We start from the raw sequence: 21,469 nt of genomic DNA on the forward strand, positions 1-21,469 counted from the left end.
ACCTTTCACATGCTGAAAACAGAGACCTAATTGTTGTAGTTTTCCCTGTTTGACCGTCCTTTAACCAAGGCTTTCCTTTATGAATTCGACTGAGTAGATAGGACCTTGTCCATGTCCAAATCATTCATGAACTACACACATGCTTCGTTTTACTTGCCGACACCTGTAACCTATAGATCAATAAAAATAGCTACGGAGTTGCGGGTCAGCTGCAAAAAGTGGCTCATTCCGCATCTGATGAAAAAAATCTAAGTCAAATAGCAAACAAAAAAATATAGTTAGAAAACCACTTAAATGCACTCCTAGAATCAATATGTAATGATCTTTGATAGCTTATGAGGTGCTGATGTGGGAAAAAGGTCTAGGAAACTATGTAGAAGAGAGGGAGTTTTAGGGCTCAACTGATGTTTTATTAGGAGTCCAATGGTTACAATATTTGGGGATGATAGCTTTTGATTTTCAAGAATTTTTCTCAAAATTTTTCTACGATGGTCTTTACGGGTTGGAATTTTCCACCACTAGCAAGGGAATCTCCCTTGTGTAGAATCCCAACTAGATTCTCAACCGTTCTCTTTAGCGATCTATTCTAGTATGTAGGTCTGATTGTCGTACAAGTTATTTGAGTACGATTCAGATTGAAGTACGATACTAACTTAGTCCAACGTATGGAATTCAAAAAACACAAGGAAATAACTGACAAATTTTTAGAATATTAATACCATAAGTAAAATAATTAGAACATGACAACATGAGTCTCACATAAAGTAATTGCTAGCAAAACTTCAAATAAGATCATGCCTATATAAAGAATATGCTTAAAAACTATAAAGTAGTTCACAGTAGTTAAGCATGAATACGCATAGGCAAATGCATAGTCAATGATAAGATCATGCAAATTTTAACAAAACAATTCATCAATACAAGCATAGAGTACTCATATCATTTACCATCAATGTGTTGGAAAGCAAGATTCATCACGCAAGAAGACACAAGAGGACGCTACACATCAAAGAACTCATAGGAACCTTTGATCCATCAAGAAAGTAACATCCATGGTATCACAACAGAAATTACTCATCGAATCCAATAATGGAAATCAACTATTACTCCTTCTATTTATTAGAAGAGAAAAGGTCCTCTTAAAACAATATCTCCCCAAATGAATCCCAAGCTAAAATTCATTGTCAGTATGCCATGAGGGTGTATTTATAAAAGGAGAGTGGCCTTTAGTCTACCCTTGACTCTTAGACTTCCTCATGACCTTTCAATTACCTCATGGCCTTTATATTTCCTCGTTACTCTTCAAATTCTATTACTGTCATATTCTATCCTAAATTTCTAATTACATAAAATAATCAAATTCTATCATATCAACCTGATAATAGACAGTTCTAGGGTGTCTAGGTGGAGTTGTCCCAACATCTAAGTCTTTGAATGCTTGTACTAAAAAACTATGAGGGTTATCTATGATTGTTCCTCTTCATGTTTGTGTACGCACTGGAGGTTTTCTACGGTGACAATGTTTCTTTTGATGTTCACCTGATTGACTAGCGTCACTAGATTTGTATACATTCTCACCAGTTCCACCACATACCATGTGACATTCTTCTTTCTAAATTGTAGGTTGTCTAAGTCAACAACCTACATGCATGTGTCAATGAATGTATGAACTTCCTCTTATATTTCTTCCTACTTCTTCACTTTCCCTATTTCACCGATACATGGAACCCCATGGTTCTTCATCATCAAATACAAAGCACTCAAAATGTGCCTATAAGAATCGAACACTCTATCCACGTCTTTTGGTAGATTGTCTTTTGGTTGCATCTTGATGCGAATATGGACTTTAGAATTTTTCGTAGTGATACAGTCGTTTTTTGGGATTACCACTGGCATAGCAAGATACTTGGTGGATCACTCAATGACCTCCTCTAGTTGCAATGATTTCCTTTAGAATAACAGACCTTTCCTTTGTGTTGTTTTTTATGGCCAATATTAGGGCTACCATATGATGTAGTTTCAACATTTCTTCATAGACCATCACCATGGCCCCTCTAAGTGTTTCAGCCTCATCCTTGATTGCAGCTTATAGTTCTCTCATAATAGAGTGTACTAAGTAGAGGGTTACATTTTCTTCTTCTTCCTTCTTTCTATCTTCTTCTACTGTAGCGGCCTTCTATTATGTTGTGTAAACTCTATATATGAGTTCCACAATTTTTTTCTCATCCTAGCAATATTATGTTCAATTGCGGTCACAAAGAAGTCCCAACAGAGGCAATAATCTCAGGTTTAACATTAGTTACCAGAAAAATTTCTTTCTCTGTTCACTAACAGGGGTTGTGTAGTGTTTTTGGAATAGAAATTCCTTCTCTCTTGCATTATCTTAAAGCTAACCTGATCAAAAGTGAGCTTAGTAAGATCAAAAAATTCATATTATTCTTCCTCGGGAATGCCCAACGCTTTGAGAGGAAGGTGGCCTCTAGAGAGGGGAGTGGATGTGGGAACATCCAATGGAGATGGTTTAACTTGCTCAAATTCTCATTGAGCATCCTTATCGACCTCTTCTTGTTGCTTCTTTCTTCTTGCCTCCTACTCTATACTATTTTTCTCCTCTTCTCTCTTCATTTTCTCTTCCTCCAGCTGCTTCTTCTCTTTCTCTTCATCCTCTTGTTGCCTCTCAAGTCCCTTGGCTTGCTTGCATATCACTTCCTCTCTTTGTTCTTGATCCAACCTCTTCTTCTCTTCTTCTTCTTTGGCCTTTTTCTCTGTTTCATCCTTCAATTGCTTCTCTTTTATATTCCTCTTCCTTTCTTCTTCTTCCAACCATATTTTTTTCTGAAGCTGGTCCTTGGAGTGATGGCCACCTAAGTATTGCAACTTCTTGAGCTCTTATTCTCTCTTGCTCTTGATATCATTTTTCCTCTTTGCTAGGGATGCATTTATCTTCTCTAATTTTTCGTCATCCTCACTTGCCTCTGGGACACATGGGGAATCCTCTACCTTTTTCTCCTTGTGTTTGTTTCCCTTCTCACTTTCCTTCTACGACTTCTTCTTCTTCTTTATAGAAGATGATCTCTCTTGAAGGCTCACATTTTCATAGGAATGTTCATGTTCCTCATCATATTTTTCTTGATACTCACTGGGTCTCAACACCCTAGTGGAATTGTGCCAGTTCCTAATCCTATCTTCCTAATCATGCTTAGAATGTGGGCATGGTGAGTTGAAATTGGCTATTTTGCAATGAGAAACTACTACTTTCTCATGATCATATGTATGATATTTCAGGGTCACGAAATGGAATCCCCTAAATTCTTCAGCCTTTGCCCCTACTTCCTTAAAATTTTCCACCATGTAGGCCTCGATAATAAGAGGGAATGGAAGCAAGGGATTCTTTTTCCCTTTTGCTCAGTGCTTTCAAGAAACCCTATGTCATTTGGTAGGAGACTTCCTGCATGACTAACATGTCTTTGGAAAATTGAGGAAGTGTGTGTAGGGCCTTGCAGGAACCAAAGACTCTGATAAATTTTCCCTCTTGGATTGGGAACCAATGTGCCACCATGATGATGGTTTCCATGGTGCTGTTTGACACAGAATGTGGTTCTTTCCTGAAAATAAGATGATATAATGGGGCGATAAATAATTCCTAGATAATTTTGAGCATACCCTTATACTTAGGGTTCCAAAAGATCTTGAAATGATGTTGAATTGACTCTGCTGCAATCGTGATCCAATATTATGAACAATTATCAAACTGAGACCTTGCACAAATGACATCCAGGAGATATGAGGCCATATAGAACTCTGATGGATGGTCTAGGTCAGGAAGGTTGGCTACAACTATGTTTGTTCTGAAGGATGAAATGAGGATGTTGACCCAATTGAAGAATTTACCCATGGAAACTAGAACATACATGATAGGGACCCATGTCCCATGGAAAACATCACTCTTCCATATAACTGGTTCATCATGTTAGCAATCAATTGAAAAACCTTCTTTATCCTATCTCTACTGTATATATGGCAAGTTCTAACATAAAACTTGGACGGGTCATGCCACCATTCTCTGAGAATCTCCTTGGTAGGGATCACATAACTGGAGAGCAACCGGGTGTTGAAGCACTCCTCCTTCTTGGGAAATCTATAATATAAAGTGATATTTGCATAGTAGATAACTTTGACTGATGTGCCAGCATGATCACTTATCATCCATTGACCTGTGTTCATGCTCTGTACCACCCAATCAATGGTTTCAACACATGGGAAGATTGGAGGATGTGATGCCATTTTGTGAAGCCTTGAGCTCTTGACATTTTTATATACTAGGAAATCCTCTTGGTCTTCTAGGATGCCCTGTTTGGAGAATTCCACGTAAATTTCATATCAGGAGAGGTTGATTATTTTGTTGATGTGGAAATCCCTGTAGATGGAGGGTAGTGGGTCATGATGAACTTCGTGTGAGCTTCATCCAGAGCTCTTGCGGGAACATTTTTCTACTAGGTGCACCATATCATATTCAAAGCAGAAGATCAAAATGAATTCTAGATCAACATCACCTGGCATATGCAACAAACAATCCCATGATGAGAGAGACAACATGAAAAGAAATCCATATCTCAAGAGAAAGATTCTTTGGTAGGTCGCAAGATCGTAGGAATCAAGAGGTTGTTAGGTCACGTGGCTAACTGTGTGACTTGGTGACTCGAAGGCTAGAAGTTACATCATTGGGGTTGCAGCTCGCGAGGTCAGGAGGGTCGCAAAGTCTCACCCATTGACCTATCACATCTTTTGGCCATGGGGCTAGCTTCCTTGGGAGATTTTGGAGAGTTAAATGGGGCTCATGATGGATCCTTGGGGCCTCTTAGAATCATATGGCTTGGTCTTCAGGGAATGCGGGTCAATTTGGGATGGGAATGGCCATGGAAGATGTCCATGGAGGCTCATAAAGAACACAATGACCTCACAAATGATTTCTAGTTAAAAAGGGGCTAAAACATGGATAAAAGCAATCAAAGGTGGAGGAAAGGTCAGGAAAGAAGAAGGAGACAACTGACATAAATAAATGATTACTAGGGCATGGGAAGAAACACCTACCTGACAGGGTCGCATGCCTCTTACAATTGCTCAGCTCCTATGTTCTTCGTGCAAACTGAGTGAGCTACTCAAATGACCAGTTGAGGCCGGTATTTATAAATTTGGTCACACGTGTGGGGGTCGTAGGGGTCATGCTTGCTTGGTTTCGAATATTTGTGACCCTTGTTACCTCTCGACCTTGCGACCTCAAGGGGTCACTAAGTTGTCTTGTCTATTAGGTCATAAGTATGTGACTTTGAGACCTTTCAAACCTTGTGACTTAGTGACCTTTTAGGTCGTGAGGCTGCAAAGTCACATACATTGCATGATGCATCATATATAGCCCTTGTGACCTTGCAACCTCACGACTTAGAGAGGCTTCATAGTCCCAAAGGTCACATCAGGGGAATAAGTCACAAATTTTCATTGCAACTTTCCGACTAGACTTGATTAGAATTTTTGTTTACCCCGTAGGGTCGCTTATTTTCCTTCTGAGGAAAATATTAAAGATTGTCAAGCCTTTCAGGAGTTAGGTTAGTGTGATGAAGTGGGTTCAAGGCTCTTGAAAAAACTTTAAGAACTGGTTACATCTACAAGAATCTTATGGGGGCTGGAAAATTTTGAAGGGCCAAAAATTTTGGATTGGTTGTTGCAACAACTACAACAATTGGGAATTCATTGGTAGGATTTCAGAGTGTCTCAAGTCCCATGGCCTTTGGTAAGGTGGACATCGATGAGTGCTTTTCCTTAGAGTAGCAAGTCTCGCTCATGCTTTTGGGTCTTTCGTTGATATTTATTAGCTATCTGAAGTTGCTAAGACTCGACCTTTTGAATTATGTAATATGTTAAAATACGTGTTGGCTTGACATGGAGGAGTTGAATAATCATATGCAAATTAAGGATTTTTGCTAGAGTGGTTACAGATCTCTGGTGTTGCTCTACTGGCAGGTTGCTTGAATAATCCCCTAACAGAGTCACTACCTAGAAATCACATACGTTGCTTCGCTGCAAGTAAGCATGGAAATACACCAAAGGAGTCATTGCGTCACCTCTTTGCACAAGAATCCTTTCTCAATAATGTTTCCCTTATTTGTTTAACACCAGTGGTCATTGGAACTTATTCAAATGTGTTTCTTTTCACTTATTTGTATGGTAGTCGTTTTCCTTGGCAGACGAGGGATGCAGAGTTATTTTACTTATGAGAGAGGTTGTTTCTGGTTTTTCAGAGACCTTGTTACTTTCGAAAAATATATGCACATTCAAGTTTTCTTCCATTCCACTTTCAAGCGACCTAGATAAACCAGGTCATTGAAAACTCTAACCAAGTCAAAATCTCAAATTAGATATTGAAATATAGGGTACCACGAATAACATCGAGCTACCCACTACAACAAGGTTCAATGCCCATTTTGGTCATGACTTAAGGTCTAGTCAAGGGCACACCCAAAACAAACATATTTTGGTGAAAAGTGTAGGGCCTAACTCAACTCCTAAGTGAGATCCTAGATGATTTATTCAAGGTAAAAAAAACTTAAAACCAAAGGTAAAGGGAAAAGAAAATTGACTGAAGGAAAGGATAAGAAAAGAAAAAAAAGAACTATAGTACAAGGTATGTGAGAGACAACCAGGCCACTACGTGAAGTACAATTTAAGGTCTTGGCCATTGACAGGAAGGGGTTCTACCCTCCCTACTAGAGTCTACAATCTATAGGTGTGTTGGCCAGCTTTTTTATTTTACATGGAAAGGACAGATCCACAAGGCTTGGAACTTGGTGTGTTTTCCTTTGTCCTCATGGGCCTTGTCCCATTTGAGAAATATTTCTCCTACACTGAACTCATTGGTCCCTTTAGATTTATTATGAAACCATATTTTAATTCGGCTTTGGTGAACAACAAACTTTTGTTTATCCTTTTGTCTCTCTTCTTCCATTTTAAGGACGGTGCCAATTTGGTTTTGAAGGGTATCGTCAGCAGATCCTTGTGACTGATGTGACAATTGAGGAGAGGATAAGTAGAGGTTTGGGGGTTAGATAACTTTTTTTCCATAAACCGGAAAATAGGGAGATGTTCCAAGAGATTGTTTAGGTGTAACTTCGTTGGCCCACAAGGCGTTACTGAGGGAATTGTGCCCGTTTCTCTCGTGGGATGGCAAGGTATTTTTGAGGATGTGGATCAGGTTCTTATTGGTGGATTCTTCCAGGCCATTCCCCTAAGAGTAGTAGTTATCCGAATGTTTTAAAAAAATTCTATTTTTCAAAGAAAGATAATATAATTTTAATGACCAGAAATACATAGAATTATTAAATACAAGTGAGGATGGAATGTTGAACCTAGCCATGATATATTTATTGACAAAAGATATTGCCTCTTTGTCATTAATTTTATGTAGTGGAATTTCTTCGACCCACCTAGTGAAATAGTATGTGGTTGTGAGTATATACTTATGCTTCTTCAATGAGTTTGGCATGATTTCCCCAATAACATCCAATCCCCATTGGTTAAAAGGTTCTTCCATCGTTATAGACTAGAGGGGAGCAGTCGGTCAAGTTTGTCTTCCTTCATGTTTTTGATAGATGGGACAAATCCAAGGATAAGCATGCACATCTTTGAAAAGCATGGGCTAGTAGAATCCTTCCCTCATGGTCTTATGGGAAGAGGTGGTGCTGGCACAGTGACCCCCTGTAAGTCCATTATGTAACTCCTACAACACTTTTTGGGCTCTGTCATATTCCAAAACACTGAGTAACATGTCGTGATGGTGTTTATGAAATATATTACCTTGTACCATTTGGTAGCATGCGTGTTTCAGCCTCACTACCATTTTCTGCTTCAAAGACAAGGTAGGAGGTAAGTTCCCTTAGCATAGAAGTTGCTTCAAGCCGGAGTACCATGGTGAGGGGTCATGAGTGATGAGGAGTTCATTCTAATACATTTCAATATCATGATCTCAACCTTTTGACTCTTCTTTTTGTTGGTTTATGGCTTTAGTAGTCAGTTTACATAGTCTGTGCCCTTTGGCCAAGTGTGCAGGTTCCAACTCCAAATCATATTCTTGGTGGCAAGTCATCTAGTTGTCTCTTCTCTCTCTCAACTCTTGTTGAATGAAAAGTGACCTTATAGCAGGGCGATGAACAACCTGCGATGCAATTCTTTAGAATTTATGGTCTAAAATGTTTCACCAGTTTGTAAACTCCATACGAATACTTATCTATGTCAGGGTATTTGAGTTTTGTCCCTTACAACACCATGGTCATAAACGATATGGGACACTCATCATTGTTTCTATATTTCATCGTAACAATGGTGGATAAGGATGAATCTGAGGTGAAAGTGTATAGGATGAAATACTTGCTGAAATTAGGGCTATAGAGGGAGGGAGCTTCACCAATATCTTTTTGGATATGATCAAAAACTTCCTTTTATTCTTAATTTCATTTAAGCACTGAACCCTTCTTTATCATGTTCTGCAAGGGCTTACCAATCTGGGAGAAATATGAAATAAACTTGTGAACGAAATTGTTTTTACCAAGGAGAGATTGCAAACCTTTTTTTTCCATTGGGGAGAGGAATTTGTGCTATAGCTTACATGCGACCAGGATTGACAGTGATTCCATCCCTGATGACGATATGCCTGAGAAAAATGCCTTCCGAAAGAATGAATATTCTCTTCTTGGGGTTAAACGAAATCCCATACTTTCGACACCTCTCAAATATTTGCTTGAGGTTGAGAAGGTGTTTAGATCTATTCTTCGGAATTAGCATGAAATCATCTAAATAAACGACCATTGTTCGACCCATTAATCCTATAAAAAAAAATTCCATTGCTTTTTGAAATGTTGCTCTGGCATCAATAATCCCAAAAGTCATACATTGGAATGTGAATGACCTGCACTTCATCCTGAATGTTCTCTTCAACTGGCTTAGTTTGGCCACCAACACTTAGTTGTATCTGGAGAAATCGTCGAGTAGAGAAAACATTTCCAACTAGGAAACCATTTGGATATTTTGCTCCATGGATAGAATTGGGTAGTTTTCTTTGTTTGACGCTCAACTGAAATTTCAAAAATTGATGCACAAACAGATCTCACCATATTTTTTCTCTACCAAAACAAGGTTTGAAACCCACGTAGAATGCCTGAATTTAAAGATAATACGTGAATCCAACAACTTCTTGAGCTCCATTTGGATGAGGGGTTCCAATGTGGGATTCACTTTCCTCAAGTTCTTCTGAAATGGTTTGATTGCTTATTTCATGGGAATAGCATGTTGAATGATCCAGGTGTCATAAGTATTTAAATCATTATATGTGTAGGTAAGGATGCCATGATACTTCTTTAATAAGTTGATGAGGAAACGCCTTTCCTCCGAGGAGCATCCCACACCTAGTTTCATGAATTTGGGCTTGGCCTCAATCCTGAGATTAATTTTCTCGTCAAAAAGCATGGAACTTTGTGTTTTCATGTTCGGTGGGCCTTAGAAATGGTTTTGAAGATCAAATAATATTTCTAGTGTGACCACTCCTTTCGGTATGCGGTTTCCATTATGCTCGTTTATCTCATCTTGCAGGGACCTTTAATGTTCCTCCTCTTTGATTTTTGTGTGTTTAAACACTTCTATGTTCGCCATCAAATCCAATATCTATTGTTCATCATTGAAAATGCGTAAGTTAGTTACAATATCAGGGACAATAGGTTTATAAACAATTTCAATTGAAAATTCAACCCTAAGAGGTGTAAACCTGGTTGCAGCATCTCCCAAAGTATTGACAACAATGTTATTGAATATAGGAACAAAACTAACATTGAAAGATTTAAAAGTACTGATCAAACACCATACCTCTTGCTAATAATTCTTTAGTTGTGGTGGAAAGAAATGAATTGTGTTTCATACTAGTCTTGTAATTATCTTAGATTCACCAATCACCTTCAAACATTCTTATTTCAGGTCAGTAGCCTTCTTGGGATTGAGAATCAACACTTCATCTTCTGTGGTGTTATTGGGGCATTGTAGTTATAACCCACAAAAGATTGAAAAAATATTTTTTTTTTTGCGTCCACAAGGATGCATGCTCCTCCAGATCCATTGTGAGTCTTAAGCCCATCACAATGGAGTGTCGAGATTTCATTTCTAAGCACGTGTGTGTGTGGATTATTTGCATGTAATGTACATATTTCATTTGCATAAGCTGGGGGGTGTGATGGTAGTCCTAGTTGGGTGTCAGGTGAGATGGTTGATCTCTCGTATTGGTAGTAGCCCATTATTGCTTCGATAAAACACACTCCCAGTTCCTCTTAAGGAAAATTAATCAGCTCATTGAAGCCTTCAAGGTCTATGACAATATGTTTCATGAAACGTTCATTGTTAGCCCTAATTTGATTGTTCTTTCCTTTGTATTTAAACCACAATTGGGGCTAATATGTGGCAAAATACACCTGAGGTTTAGACGACTACTCACTGCTTAGCACTAGCCCATATGGTTCTGTGATTTCAAACACAATGATGTTGATGCACTCGTGTACCCTAGAGTCAGAAGACATCCTAATCAACACATTGTTGAGTCTGCCAACAGTGCAAACCTCAGGCCTATCTCATTAAATGCTCTTCACATCTTTCTTCTTGGGTTGAATGTTTAATTTTTTGCATATTTTCCAAGGAATGACATTGGTTGGCACACCAGTGTTGGCAAGGAATTTAAGCACATTGTAGTTGAAGATTTCAAAACTTAATAGGAATAAGGGAGTTGAGCCTCTTGAGTTTTCATTAATGGAATTAACAATAGCTTGGAGGTCGATCAAGTCTTGAGATTGGCTGCGAGAGTTAGCTTTTGGCGAAGAGGTAATCTTGTTGGTAGGTAACGAGGTTGTCAAGGCTTTGAAAATTAGCTCGTGTTGGATAGTTATCTTGGCAAGCTCATAGAGTGAAATCTTGGCTTACGCCTTTTGCATATCTTTAGTGATATTATATCCCAAGTCCACGAGTGTGGTGCCTTCTATGGATATACGGGGATGGGGTGGTTTTGGTTGAGATTCTGAATATGGATATGTTTCCTTTACCACTTGACGAGGCATCCTTTGGGCTTTGGCCAGATGAAACCTTAGGAGAGGGGGTTGGATGGTTGTTTTGGGTTTTTAGGGGGAATGATTCTCCTCAATAAATCCCTTTTATTTTCTTCTACAATAGAGTCCAATACTTCTCCTTTTCTTCTAAGGTTTTAAGCCTTTGGAGATTTAGTGGGAGGAGGGTCTCCTACATTAGGTTCTTGAATGGATTAGGCCTAACCCTTGGGGATGAATTCAAATGTTAGAAGAGTAAAAGGATCATCCTCATTGGGAGGCGTGGCTTCCTCTTCTAAGTCATTTGACTCTTCCTCAGCTTCCCCTATGGCTTGATCTTCCAAGGGTTGGGTCAAAACAAGATTAGTGTTGTGGAGCCATTACGGGTAGGTCTTCTCGGAATTAGAGGCTTGGTGGAAAGTGTAAAAAATTGTCTTTTCCTAGCTCTTCCACATTGAAATTTGTATTGGAACATTGAGATGACTTCATGGGTGGATTATTGATCTTTCAGAACAAAGGGTTGGCTGATTTACTCCCCAAGGAGGACTCATTAGTATTTATTTTCAACTCAGAAACATCAATTGTTAATTGTTCCAAGGATTTGTTTAACCCCTTAAGATCAAAAGAATCCTTATCTTTGTCAGTAGACATGCTGGTCGGGTAGGAGTTTTCTTGCCTGACAAATTAGTTTCCTCTCGGGAATCATGTTGATGGATGCCTATTGATAGTAGATATTTCTCTACCACAAGAGTTGTTGTGAATTTCTCCACTAATGTGGCTTTAGCTTCATGTTTGACAAACATAGCAATATCATGTGGGAGGGCCCTAATGTAATAGTGGACAATAATAGAATTTTCCATAGCCATGTCTATCTAAAATTTATTCAAGATGGTGGTGAATCGCTAGTTGAAATAATTCACCTTTTCCTTCTTATGACACTTTAATGTGCTCTGTTGAGTCAAGAGCATGGAAAGCGTCTTGTCTTCCGAAAACTTATCGAGGAATGTCTTCCAAAATTATTCCCAAGTTTGAATGGATGCCATCGGTAGAAAGAGATATTAGGCCATGAATTTGCTCGCAAAAGTGTGAGTGAAGAGATGGCAAGGCATGTCATCATGTTGCACTCTCATAATTTTTAAGGCTAGGTAAAAATTTTTGATATCATCGTCAGCCGAGGTTCACTTTTTGCGGTTAAACTTCGAGAGGTGCTTTTCAAGGTGGCGAGGCATGTTGTGGAGGGGGCCTTAGATATCAAAAGGGGACTAAGCCATCAAAGCCAAGGGTTGTTACCAATAGTGTCTCGATGGGGGAAGAAAAAGGGGACAATTGGCATTCTGCTCGGAATCACTTTCCATGTCTGACCCCTCACTAGTGTTGGGAGATTGTCTGCCATTACCCCAGGGAACTGTCTAATGCCCTAAGTCTCGAAAGTTTCTCATATTTATAAAATTTCCCAAGTTCCTAGGGAACCTGAAAAGCTTCTTGTTGTTGTAAAAATTAATGCAATCTCTAATATTTTATTCATTCCATTTCCCTAGGGGTACCTCAATGTTCCCTCTCAAAGGTTGGTTTTTGATAGCGGTATCTTGCGGGGTCAATTGATTATTTCCCTGTGTTTTCTCCTCCCATTGTTGAATGCTTTTCAGTGTGACTATGCTCCTTAGGCATTATCTTTTAGATGATAGGGGACTTTCAAAATCCTTAATTGAGATACTTTCAATAAAAATTTTATAATCATCCAAAATCATCCTAATTAAATGTGGTATATAATTAACTTGGATGCCTTAACTCGTGTGATGAGGCCTAGAGGTGCACTGGTTGGGTAGGGAGGTGGTGGCAGGAACGCACTTCAGACCCTTTGGGAATTAATGAGTAATAGGGTGCAAAGACTTCAACTGGTCATATGTAACTTCAAAGAGAGGATGTTTCTCTTCTATTAGGGTGTATTCAAGTGGAGGAGGTTGGGAATCCCCAACCTAAAGCTTCCAAAAAAGTGGGCCAAAAGAGGGATGAACATACATGAAATCTTTTAATGTGAGAGAAGAACTATAATCCCTCTTAAAAGTAATTTTACTAGTATTGGTCATGCTATATCTTCAATCATCTCCCATCTCAATGTGTATCTGGAAGTCCTTCTCCTCCAAGCCACTGAAAAATTCTTTGTTTCACATCATATTGAACGAGGCTCCACTATCCAGATACCATACACAACCCATAACTAACGTCACCATGCATGTAATGAGTGTGAAATAAAACTCTAATTATGAAGCTAAAGCTTCACCTGCCACTCCTCCTAAGGGCTTCTTTTCAGCCTTCTTATGCAGAACACTCGTGGCACAATATCCCAGCTTATGATATTCAAAACATTTAATCTTTGACAAGTCTTTCTTCCTTCCTGCCTGACCATAATATCCTTTGGATTGGGATTTCTTCCCTCTCCCTTTATCTTCCTTTCCATCCAAGGCACAATTCTCCTCATCATCATCATAGGATTAAGTTCCATCTCTATTAATCCACCTGATCTCCTCATGCATGAGATTAGACCTTAACCAATCCCAAACTCATAGTTTTTCTCTACCATTCACAAAATCCTAATAACTATACTAGCTCTTGGGAAGACCCAAAAAAGCTAGAGATACCATATATTATTTTGGAACAATAATAATGACCCAACCAAGTTCATCACGACACATTGTGAATTTTCTCAGGTACTGTGGAATTGATTCAACCTTCTACATTTTGATGCTACAAAGCTTATCCTTTACTACTAGCTTTTTGTCGTCATTGTTGTTCTCAAATAGGTCGATGGGTGTTTTCAACAATGTGAATGGAGTTTCTTTCCTGTGGATATTCGAGATAATATTATCTCAAACTCCCTCCAATATGATCCTCCTTGCTTTAGCTACATCCTTCTTCCACTGAGTGAGATCCTGGGAATTATCTTCTAGGGGTTAAACCTACATTTTTCTTTATTTATTATAGTATCCCACTATCGTATAATACTTCCTCCATACATATATTGCATGCCAAAAATATTTTGGTTCCTTCTAGGGCATACTCAAGCCTAAGCCTGCTGGAAGTCATTTTCTCGGTCCTAGAGGAAAGCCATAATGCTAATCTTGTAATTTGAACCTCCTGCAAAAAAAATAAATTAAATTATCTTCTATTCTATTTTGATTCCTTCTCTGGTACCATGTAGATATTCGTTATAGATTCAAACTTCTTATGTAATATGTTAAAAAAAATACTTGAATCTACTCTAGTCATAAGTGGAAATAATTAATCAATCGATAAATCACTACATAAACATGAGACAAGATTCAATCACATAAGCTCAGAGATTTATATAAGGGGAAATAAATTTCTCAAAGCCCCTTCCTATCTGTATTTCATTAGTAAGAAAATAGAGGAGAAATATATTTCTCATTCAAGCGTGAACAATCTATGCACAAGTTTAATCTATCTCATTACCTCAAAAGATGACTTTGGCCAATACTTAACCAATTATGTTTCCTACCAAGATCTTATTTCCTTGCTTTATTTCCTTTGGAATTAGCCCCCTATTAATTAGGGAAATTACCAATTAAACTTGTGCAATCCTTGTAGGTCTTTCTCTGACTAAATGCACCACTGGTACAAATCGGAAAATTATAGAACTAATAGTAAACTACCCTTGAACTCCAATGTCAACTAGGTAACTAGAATTTCATGCATGCATGAGTTAACTATGGATGATTTATCAATTATATGGTTAAAAACTAACACTACACCCCACTGCTAGAGCTCCTACTATTTCTTACAACACTTTGAACTAATTTAACTAATATTAACTCGGTTTAACTTAATTAAACTATTACAACTCAAATTAAACTCAACCCAGACTCCTAAAATTTAGGAACCACAATACATGGCTCAAGTTATTCCCTCGCCTCAAATTAATTGAGCCAACTAAGTAAAATTAACTTAGATTAAGTTAGTTAATTCATTCTCATTTTCTTGTGATGTGGAATTACAATTTTCTCCTAATTTAATTCAATGGAAAATTAAATGAGGATTTTCTTGTTTCCACTTTCAATAGGTTTATGAATGCATTGTATATGTATTTTTGTATATGGTTTTCTTTTCTTCATTGGTGTGGATTTTTTTCAATCTCACAGTGATTCCATCATTTCCTTTTGATTTCTGAATAGCCACGGTGTGACGGGGTTTTTCTTATTTGGTTGAGATTTGGATTGTGAAACAATTTTGAAACTAGGAGAGGTGGTCTCAAGAAAAATCCCAAGGGTTTTGGTTAGAGGTGGTTTAACCTCTTGGAAGCCCTTTATAGATAGGTGAAGATAAGAAAATTACTCAAGCTATTCCTGAAGAGATTCTGAGGCATCTAAGCTTGTTTTGGGCATTGTGATCTCTTCACCGGTTTTGGTATGATTGTGGTATCCTGAGGGCAGAGGTGGTTCAATCTCTAGGAAGCCCTGGCCGTTTATTTTCAGGTTTGATTATGTGAAATATTGATAAGTTTTGGAGAGATTTTGGGAGAATGAGGGTGGAGATGGTGTAGTCTATGTCAATACCTAGCTTTTTATGTCTTTAGATCCCACATTGATGCTTGGAATATGGCATGGGGGTGATTGGATAAAAGAAAGATTTGGTTCAACTCAATCTATGGCGGTCTGGTACCTGGAATTCCCTAAATTGGTTTTATTTTTCATATATATTGATTAGAACCCTTTTCCTATTGCATTTTATTAGTACTTGTACTTTTTATTATTCAGCTTCGATGGTTGTTCTATGATGGTTATTATTCTCGTTATAGGTTGGTGTTGGACACCTAATCCTAAATGGGTTTGTGTGGAAGCTGAATGGACAAAAGGAGTCCAAGAGACCTTGGGATGTGAAACCGAATGGTCACAATATGTACTATAAATGTATATCAATTGTTAATAGAAAATGCACTCTCATGTTTTATCTTTCTTATTTTCTCTTGCTGCCCATGTGTGTTTAACATGGTATCAGAGCGGGCGATCGCTGGTCCTGCTCCAATTTGAGCCACTTGTTTTGTGGTCTCTATATATATGTCAGTTATGCGTTACCTGACCTCTGACTCTACCTTATTCCCTTCATACCTGAGATAACATGCCTCTGCCAGCGCTGTCCTCTGTCTTTCTTAACTAATCCATTGAGCGTTGTCCCTCTGTCCTCTGCGTTTTTTCGGTGAATTGGTATGAGTTTAACATTTTTTACCCAGTAACTCATGCATTATCTGCCATATTCCTCTGCCCTTTGTTGGTGCGTTGAAGGCTGATGAATTGATGCATTGAATAGTGTTGAATGCGTTTGAATATAAATGCGGTGCGTTGAACTGGCCTGACATGCTGATAATTGAACACTGGTCCAGCTCCTGTTGAATGTGTTATGGTTCGATATTGAATGTGTTTGTAGTATCAACAGATTATTGAGTGGTATATGTGTGGGAGACAGATGTGTTGAAGGGGCTCTGCGGTTTTTGGTATACACGCATTCGTATATGCAAGAATTTGACAGTACGCTGACAATTCTAGGTACTTCAACCTGTCTTTGCTTCGCTTTTTTGTTTCAGAATCAATGGAGAATTTCAGGTTTTCCCATAACCATTGGCAGAGCTATTTGATGCCTGCCTTGTAGTATGGCCATTAATTACAGAGGTTTCTAACAACATCAGTGCTTGTAATAAGCTCCATTTGCTGCAGAGTCACCTTCACAGCTGAAAGTACAACTGCACAGATTGCATGCTGAAGACGAGGAGTTACACGTTCAACAATGTTCTCAGCATCTCGGGCATCACTTGCCTTGTATTTTGAAAGAGCATCTAGTATAAACACTTGACCCCATTTAGTGCATTCATTGAGTGCTACCAAAAGTTTAAAAAGTGTGTGACTAGTAATTTCAAATATTGCTCTACTACTGTTTTCTTGGATCTCTGCCAGTGCTGCCACGACATTCGCTACAACCATGGGATTGTTGTCTGAAATCAAGTCCTTAAGAGTCTCTAGAAACACTCTATCCTCCACTAGTTCACCATTCATATCATAAGTTTAGCAACACATATAGCAGCCGTCTTTCGCACATAAGGATCATCATCCTTAAGGCATCTTTGAAGCAGATCACACAAATATCTTTGTTTTTTTCAACCCGAATACAACCCATTTTTCGTACAGCTAGAGCACGAATCAAAGGATTTGGATCTTGGGAATCCTTGACAAAAGTATTCACTCGGGCAGTGGCCACTTCCTTTGATTGCTGAATGTGTCTTCTCTGCAGAGGGCCATATCTTGAGAAATTTGTGACTGTGGGAGGTTGAATGTACATACGGGGAGAAGTTTTAATTGTTGGGCATGATTCCAATGACAAATAGGGTCGAAATCCCTCATTGGTAATGCTGGACGAGAGCTGCATAATTTCTGGGTGAGTCACAGTTAAGGTGGAACGAGTTAACTGCAATTCAAAGGCTGCCATTATCCCCATTGCATGATGTTGTATATCATCTTGGAGAGGCTCATGTTGCTGACTGTGTGGAGTCTGAGCCATTATTGGTGAGCTGGAAGGAGCTATGACCACCTTATGGTGTCTATAACAACTGTTGGTACCTTTATATTGATTGTTGGTGGAATGTTTTGAGTTGTTGTATAGAGAGGAGCAAGTTGTGAACTTATATGCCATTGAAGAACTGAAAAACTACACTGAATCATCTATTGTAACCCTGGTTCCTCTACTCTAATTATCTCCATTATGTTTGCATAATTGGTGGAAATCGAACTATATATGGAGCACCTGATATACCAAGATAATAATTGTTCTGGAGCGAATTTCTGTTGCATGCAGAGGTTCATACGACCAGAGGCATTGGCCACTAAGCATTGGTATTTATCCCCTCTTGATTGAAGTCGATATCACTCAATGTCAAATTGTGGAAATCTGGCTGAATGTATTTATCCCCTCTTGTTGAAGTCGATATCACTCAATGTCAAATTGTGGAAATCTGGCTAAATGTATTTATCCCCTCTTGTTGAAGTCGATATCACTCAATGTCAAATTGTGGAAATCTGGCTGAATGTGTGCTCACAGGGTGACAGAAGATTGTTGAGCTACTATACATAGCAATTGGGAGCTCATTGTCATCATAAGTCCTAGGACAGAATAAACTGAGACTAAGTTCATTTTGAAGGCTTGTGGGAGTTTGTCTTTGGGGTTTCCTTGTGGAATTTAGGAGCTCATATTGCATTAAAATTGCAGAAGACCGAGCTTGTCATACTCAGGTGGTTGAAACCACTACTGTACAATATCAGAGGAAAAGGTTGCTCTTGGGTACAATTTCTAGGTATTGCAAAAGTGGGAAATCTTCATCTTATACAATTGAAGCTTCTACCGAGGTTCTATATTTGAGTACCGTTTTCTCTTATGTTTCCAGATATCGCTATTTTTTAGTTATATCTCTGTGTGAAGCAAATAAATAAGTACTAAACATTATTGTACTCATGCTTATAAGGGTGGACTGATATCTAAAGGAATGTGCATTGGAGGCTAAAACAACAACAACAACAAAAAAAGGGGGGGAGTGCATTTTTGGTCATTTGAATGTTTTTTACAAATACATTGTTGATTTGATTGTCTGAATAATGGAGAAAAATCATGGATTATTAGAGTTATTAAGCACTCTATTCTTATCTACTGATGGAAGTACCGTTAAAGTCAACAAAAACACTCTGAGAGATATTCAAAAATATTTACAATATGAACAGGAAAATATTGATTTTTTGCAGCTTGAATCACAGCTACAGCAAGAAGCGCTACATCAAAATAGACATCATTCTGAACCTATTTTTGTTCAGAACATTGAGACAACCACCCATCAGCAGCAAGTCAATAATGTTACAGTTCAATCAAATAAAGCAGCAAGGTTACATGCAGATGCAGAAGTTCAGCTTGCACTTCCCAAGCCCATCATCAGACCTTGGGAACAACTTGTCTACAACAAGCACAAAACCAGTGTTGGATATGACAAGGACTTGTCCTTTCATATTCCATACTACTTAAAGCCCATTCAGTTTCAGAGTGCTGGATTCATTCATGACAGTTCACCTCCAACTGTTCTAGATTTTGTCCCTCTTCCACAGCAGCAACAACAACAAAAACAACAGATCGTGAAATGCCAACACTGTGACCGAGTTGGCCATATGAAAGTTCATTGTTTTTATCTTCATCCATGTAAGCACTGTCATAAAACCAGTCATTCTTCAAACAGATGCTTCAAAAAGAAACGTACTGGAAGAACAAAGATTCATCTTGGATGGATCGCTTCTTGGCAATGGGCATCAACAACCAAGAAGATATTCCAAACACATGTCAAAACTTCTTCCAGAGTATTGAACAGTGTTGCAGTTGAGTTTTCTCCATCTTCTCACCTTGTATCTGACAGGGGGGGAAATGATGGTCATCTACGAGCTTCAAAGTCACATCAAGCGAGCCTTAGCCACAACCTGCCACACCAGTTTCAGAGCTGTAGCCAGAGACAAAGATGCCCATTTGTTATAGAAATTTTTGGGCACTGCAACCCCAAGCATAAAATATCCATAAACCAAGGGCTCCTAAGTCCCTAAAAGTGTTGTTCTAACCCCTAAAGGAACAAGGTCAAATGATTACAACTTCTCCCAGAAGTTCTCCATGAAAAACTGTTGAGAACTGGTCAAAACAGGATCATTTCAGCTGCTCCATAGGCAAAGTGCGTTGCATCTCACATAAGTACACTCTGTGGGTGTGTTGCATTTCAAAAAGCCCTTCTATGGGGTGCGATGGGCGAGAAGTGACAAAAGGTAGTGTCAATCCGCGAGGTGGAGAGGCATGGAATCTTCCAGAAACTTCTCCTATGACACTTGCCTCTCTGAATTCTACCAAGGATGAGCAAGAGATCATTAATCTCCAAGTGGAAGCAAGAACTATTAGAGGGAAGACACTAATCAAATCACAAGTTGACTCATCTCCCTTACAGATATTATATATGGATCCCTCATCCCAGAGATCTAGAGGTTGGAATTTTTCATCTTGTAAGGAATTGTTGTTGGTTTCTTGAGACAACATCATAGTGTTGGGTTATCTAAGCTTTTTATGAGGTGAAGAAGGGCTTACTTTCTGAGAGGATGATGCTGAGTCAGAACAACTGGTTGTAACTCCCTTGGCTCTTTCTTGATTATCAATAAAAGCTATTAAAGTTTTCCTCCATACTCTTGTGTCATTTATGTTTTACGCATTTGTATGGTCAATTTACATCTGATCCTAGATTGTTTATGATTATAGATCCATGTTCTTGTATAGTGTTATGCTACTCTGATTCTACAGGTACTCTGTGAAGCTGGGCGTACAAGGAAGCAAGTAGCAAAGGACTATCAGAAGAGAGAGGAATCGAACTAGGAGCTAAGCGCAAGACAGAGGTTGGTATCCTTTATTCTTTTCTCATCTATATTTCATAAAGGAAAAAGGAAAGTAGCTTTACTTTGTTTGTTTCTAAGGTAGCTACCACACCTTAGTGGGATAAGCAGTTCCGTGTAGACACTTTTCCCTGTAACACCGTGAACATGCCTTCAGTTGGCAATCTGGGACACTTCCTCTAGCAGAAGACTTCAGCTTCTTGCTAGCCTTGGAAGAGTTCCAGGAATTGCATTAAGCATTCCAGAGTTGTTGGTCATCCTTAAACCATCAGATGTTGGGACTTCCCTTTTCAGGTTGAAGTTCTCCCTTTTATGCGGGGTGAGACCTCCCTTTCATGGTTGAAGGTTTCCCTCTTCAAAACAATAGGAGCACTTCCTCTAGTAGAAGACTTCAACTTCTTGCCAGTTTTGGGAGAGTTCTGGGAACTGCACTAAGCGTTCCAGTGTTGGTGCTCATCCTTAAACCACAACCCTTTATGCCAACATTTCATACAGCACATTTAGCCTAGTGCTGCCATGCATTTTTTGCACATTTTGTATTACAACTCTCTTCGTGGACTCATACATAACCCTACGGATTAAGGGGGGGAATGTTGGACACCTAATCCTAAATGGGTTAGTGTGGAAGCTGAATGGACAAAAGGAGTCCAAGAGACCTTGGGATGTGAAACCCAACGGTCACAATATGTACTATAAATGTATATCAACTGTTAATAAAAAATGCACTCTCATGTTTTATCCTTCCTATTTTCTCTTGCTGCCCATGTGTGCTTAACAATTGGTTATAAGAATGGTTCCATAATAGTTTCTAGCTATGGATATTGATATGCTTTGAGTAGTTGATGAACGGTTAAGGAATGCATGAAATAGAAAATGTTTTTCCAATTA

This window comes from Pinus tabuliformis, chromosome Q, assembly GCF_031772625.1.
Source record: "Pinus tabuliformis cultivar Carrire ecotype Pingquan chromosome Q, CPIR1, whole genome shotgun sequence".
NCBI lineage: Eukaryota > Viridiplantae > Streptophyta > Pinopsida > Pinales > Pinaceae > Pinus > Pinus tabuliformis.